We start from the raw sequence: 6,097 nt of genomic DNA, 5'->3' as shown, positions 1-6,097 counted from the left end.
GATCTGGTTACTACCATAATGATTATCTCCACAGAATGTGGGTGTGTGGTCACTCTTAGCTTCATTTCTCCCCATAGACCTTACTGGCATGGGTGTCCCTACCAGGAGCTTGTGCTCCAGCCTGCATTGCCCTATGGATCTGTAAAACTACTGGGCTCTCCCACCACGACCAGGTGGTGACCACGGGAGAGTTATTATTATTATTATTAATAAGTCTTTTACTGTACATAATGTCTTGAGTGTTTTACTGTACATAATGTCTGTGGTTGATCTGTGATTGTGTGTTTGTGGCTAGTGATTGTGTCTGAGAATCATCTGAAAAAGGTAACATATGTTTTCCTTGATTGGACATTGGAGATCCAAAACATTCTGTATTTCCTCTCTTACATAATAAACAGTGTTTGTCTTGAGGTTTGATATTGTTAATATCATCAAATGTCTGTCTTTTCTGGAGTTGTTGTCTGATATCACTTGTGCTACAGTCTAGTATATTATATTTTTGCATATTCAAGCATAAAATAAATTTATACCAATATATATACTGTATATTAGTATAAATTTATTTCATGTTTGAATACACAAAAATTAAATAGTAATATATGAAAGTTCTATAAATAATAATGCAGCAATTGTGAAATATTTTAATGCTTTATTATTGACATTATATCAAATCAAATGCTATTTTTCTTAATACACTTATTTAATTGAAAATAGATTTAAAAAGACAATATTTTAAAATGTGAATTTTAAATTTATTTATTTTTTTGTAAATAGTTTTAATTCTAAAAAATTATCTGATGCACTTATACTAGACTATGTAGCACAAGTTATATCAGACATATTTATTTATATATTTTTTATAATAAATATTGTAAAAATCACATAATTAAAAATAATTTGAATACTTTTATTTATTAAAGCAAAAAATTATTTTATAGAAAAGAAACACGATAGAGGGGAAATTTGCACAGATTTACCAGAAGTTACAAAAAGATACACTAATAGTAAGTTTAATATTAATTAGTTTTTTAATTTAAGAATTAAATTGCTATAAGCAAGCCTGTGGTTGTAAATCAATTCTTAAATTTTTTAAAAGTTTAATTAATTTTTATTGTAGTAGGCCTACATATCTGTATATTTAAATACATATTTTTATGACAGAAACTTTTATGAAATTTATTAAATTGTTAAGTTATATATTAAAAGATTTTGAATAGGAAAGTAGGAATAAATTCATTCAATAATTTTATTGACTGTTTATTAAATAGTAAATTATTTATTGAGAAGAAAAATTTATATCTTAGCAATAGCTCATTTATTAATGTATTATAGCACAATAAAATAAAATATAACATAAAATGTGTTAAGGATTTTCAAAGTTATTTAATTTGTTGTTTTTCATATAAATTATTCAGTCATTTTGAGATTTACTCTGATATTCTCAAATTATGAAAAGAAAAAATGTATTTCTTTAATCTTATTTTTATTTTTACTTTAGTTTTACTTTAAAATTTTTTTTGAATACTTAATAGTTCGTTTCTGATAATTCTGAAAAACTGCACAAGCTTTAAAGATGATTTTCCAATAGAGATTATGTAAAAGTATTTTGGATAATATTTTGATTGTTATTCATTGGAGAAATTTACGTTGATTTGATATTGATTTATAAAGGATTAAATGTTTTTGTAATTTCTAATAAATATTTTCAATTTGTCAAGCCTTTGTACACTAAACAACTACTAATCTTAACACTGCGTTGAGTAACAACAATCCACAAAACCATTTTATAACAGTGTTGTGTCCTATAACAATCTTTACAAATGTTTTCAATCTCCACTGAGGTCTGCTTCAGGTGGTGACTAAACAGTGTTTTCTCTTGACCGTTGGAACGATGACGCCCAAGATAGATGTTGGAACGATGACGCCCAAGCGCATATCGCGTTTCACCCCTCTGCTTGTCCCAGTTCGATCTCAGTGGAGGTCGAAAACATTTGTGAAGATTGTTATAGGACGCAACACTGTTATAAAAAGGTTTTGTGGATTGTTCTTTGTACACTTTTTGATTTTTGCTCTAATTATGGGCTTGGCCAAACCCATAATTAGGTTTCTCAGTAGTAAGGAACAGGGCCTAATATTATCTACAACAGATCACTCATAAAAAAATTCTTCAGGTTTCTGACCATGATTTGAACTGGGTTGGTAAAATGGCAGGTTGATGCCTTTATCTCAGCCATCAAGTCTTTATACTTTAAGAATTGTTTTAAATCTTCATAGTTGGACTTTATGAAATTAAATTTCTATTGAAACAAAATTTAATGTTATTTTTAATCAAGTCAAAATCATTTTAATTTAAATTTTTCTCCTGAAATTAATAAAAAAGTCAAAAGGTTATAATGATAAATTTATTTACAAAAGGATTTTCTAAAGAGTATTGTATATTTCTAATAAATATTTTCAGAATGATGATATCAGTTATTTGACTNAACAGGGCCTAATATTATCTACAACAGATCACTCATAAAAGAATTCTTCAGGTTTCTGACCATGATTTGAACTGGGTTGGTAAAATGGCAGGTTGATGCCTTTATCTCAGCCATCAAGTCTTTATACTTTAAGAATTGTTTTAAATCTTCATAGTTGGACTTTATGAAATTAAATTTCTATTGAAACAAAATTTAATGTTATTTTTAATCAAGTCAAAATCATTTTAATTTAAATTTTTCTCCTGAAATTAATAAAAAAGTCAAAAGGTTATAATGATAAATTTATTTACAAAAGGATTTTCTAAAGAGTATTGTATATTTCTAATAAATATTTTCAGAATGATGATATCAGTTATTTGACTGTAATTCTATAATGTAATTGCATGAAAACTGCCAAAATTTCAGTTAAGTTTTGGCCAAATTGACCACTTATATATTTTTCTGTTTATCAAATATTAGAGTTGTACTTCAATGTAATATTATTATGATTGCAGGATGATAATCAATGAAACTAGCATAACTGGCATAAATTGGTGATATAAAAACATTTTTATTGTAATAGCATTACATATTGCTTTAGCATTTTATGATAATTACAAGTTTGAAAGATATCACAATACAAAAACAAATTTATTTCTGATTTTAACCTTTTAAAGAAGGATTTATTCAATTTATTCAACTGAAAACATGCAATAACTCAAAACTTTTAATTTTTTTTTTTTTTTGTTATATTTGTATTATCTTTGAAAATATTTCTATATAATAAAAATTTATTCTCATAAAAATTGACTTTAATACAGTTCACTCTTACTAATCCAAACAAATTATTTCATAGGATTATTTAGATCGTGAAAAGTTCATATTAAGGGTGTTATATGTAAAAAAAAAAAAAAAGTTAAAACTACCTATCTCTAGTCAAATTTCTTTATATCTAATTTATTTAATTATCCTTAAAATAGCTTAACACAGTGGTCCCCAAATTTTTTTGATTCTTGGCACCTTTGCTAAATCCAGATTTTCCCAAGGTGCCCTATGTCAAATTCTAACAAGTATAATTTGCAAAATAGCAAAATAGCCAATATGTTTTAAATTAAGTAAAATTATAAAAACTTTATAACATTTTGTGGTGCCCCTGTGAGGAAGCTGCAGCGCACACTTTGGGAACCACTGGCTTAACAGATAATCCAGCAGATTGGCATTAAAGTTAAAAAGAACAGTAGAACAAATCCATGTATTTTTTAAAAATATTTTAAAATATATATATATATGTCATATTATTTTGCAGTTGTAGTCGTAAGGTCAAGTGTAGGTTGAACAAGACAAAGAAAATTGGAGACCATAAAATAACACGTCTGTTCACTTTCGGGTCCTCACTCAAACTCCCTTTATTTTATTGGTGCTGTTAACCTCATTCCAAAAGGGATGAGATTAACAAAGTAAAATACAGAAAATATATACAAAATTTACAAAAATTTTAAATATGTTATATATATACCAAATAAAGTATATATTAAAATGTATCATCAGTATTTTTCAATCCATTGCTCAATGAAGGCCTCTTTAGGGGTTTTCCAACATCTGTAATCTGTATCTTTTCTTTTCCAAACTACAGAAAATTTCATATTTTATCCACCTATCTCGTATAAGCTTAAACAAACATAACCTTTTAATCTCTAGCAGTATATTTCATAACACATCACTCAATAAGTTTCCAGTCTGACACATATATGGCAACACTGTTGACAGACCCATATGATTTCTGGATAGTACTAACCTTCAAATGATATGTGTCAAAATTTCATGACATTCTGACAATTAATTTACAGGTTACAGTGGTTTTAGTGACCCCAGTTTTGTAATATTCAAAACAATGGATAAAAAAGAATTTCATGTGTTCATTAAACATTGTTTTTTGATGGGAAAAAATACTGTTGAAGCCAAACAGTGGCTTGATAAGCGATATGGAGACTCTGCACCAGGAAAATCAACTATTATTGGCTGAATTTAAACACCGATGATGCTGAATGCTCTGGTCGTCAATAATCGGCAGTTGTTCCGAAAAACATAAAAAGTCCACAAAATAGTTTTGAAAGATTGTAAAGTGAAGTTGCATGAGATAGCTGGCACCTTAAAGATATCAGAAGGTAGTGTGTTTACAATTTTACACAAAGATTTGAGTATGTTGCTTTCGAAGTGGATGCTGTGTTTGCTCACACCAGACCAAAAACAACAACACATTGATGATTCAGAGCCCTATTTGGAGCTGTTCAAGCAAGATAAAAAATTTCTTGTGTCAATATGTGACAATGGATGAAACATGGATCCATTACTACACAACTGTCAGCTGAGTGGACAGCAGTTGGTGAAAGTCGTCCAAAGTGACCAAAAACTCAAAAATCAACTGGCAAGGTTATGGCATCCACATTTTGGGACGCGCATGGTATTTTGTTCATCGACTATCTTGAGAAAGGTAAAACTATCAATAGCGAATATTACATGGCACTATTGGATCGATTGAGTGTAGAAATCAAGAAAAAGAAAAAAGTTCTGTTCCACCAAGACAATGCCCTGTGTCACAAGTTGATGAAAATGATGGTTAAATTGAATGAATTACGCTTTGAATTGCTTCCTCACCCACTGTACTCTTCAGATCTGGCCCCCAGCAACTACTGGCTTTTTGCAGACATAAAAAAGATGCTCCAGGGAAAGAAATTTGGCTCAAATGAAGAAGTGATTGCCGAAACTGAGGCCTATTTTGAGAGCAAAGACAAATCATTCTACAAAAAAGGCATCAAAAAGTTAAAGGAGCGTTGGAATGAATGTATCACTCTTGAAGGAGAGTATGTTGATGAATAAAGTCACATTTCTAAAAAAATTGTTTTTCTTAGTTAGACCGGAGACTTATTGAGTAATATGTTAAATAACACAAATGTTAACATTTTCAGTCGTTTTAACTGACCATCATAATCTGGATGAAACATTAATATGTTAATTTGCCTGAAAATTTTACAAAATAAATTTAATATAACTTTTTGCAAAAAAAATTTTCCTTATTCTGTTTAATATGTGGTACTGCATACTTTATTTGGTACTTGCATTTATTTGTTATAAGTGAATACAGTACAAAATCATATAAAAGTTACTGTTAACTTGGTAAAAATAGAAAAGAACAAAAAATAAAAATCTGCTTTGGATTAATGCAGTTTTAGTGGGTTAAAGTGCTCTAAATTGCTCTAAATTATGTTTAAGCTAAATTTTTATGAGATTTACATTGACAAAATTTTTTTAATGTAAATAATTATCATTTCAAATGTAAACAAACTTTAACTTGTTTATTTAAAAATATTATTATCAATATTTTTAAATAACTATATAATGAATATATGAATATATATATTATTGATTTTATATATAATGAATAATAATAACTATTTTTAATTGTAAATATATATATTAAAAAATAAATTTTGGTATTTCATGTAAAAATTTTTTTAAAAAAATAAGTTAATATGCATAATAATAAAATCAAATATAATTTTTGGATGCAAAAATTACATTTGAAAAGGATTAATAAGAATATTTTAATTTTTTCCTGCTGTTATATGGCAGTTAAA

The sequence above is a fragment of the Centruroides sculpturatus genome, unplaced genomic scaffold (genome assembly GCF_000671375.1).
Source record: "Centruroides sculpturatus isolate CEXI.00-Female unplaced genomic scaffold, Cexi_2.0 scaffold119, whole genome shotgun sequence".
Classification (NCBI taxonomy): Eukaryota; Metazoa; Arthropoda; class Arachnida; order Scorpiones; family Buthidae; genus Centruroides; species Centruroides sculpturatus.
The sequence above is the reverse complement of the archived record's forward strand: the minus strand, read 5'-3'. Positions refer to the sequence as shown.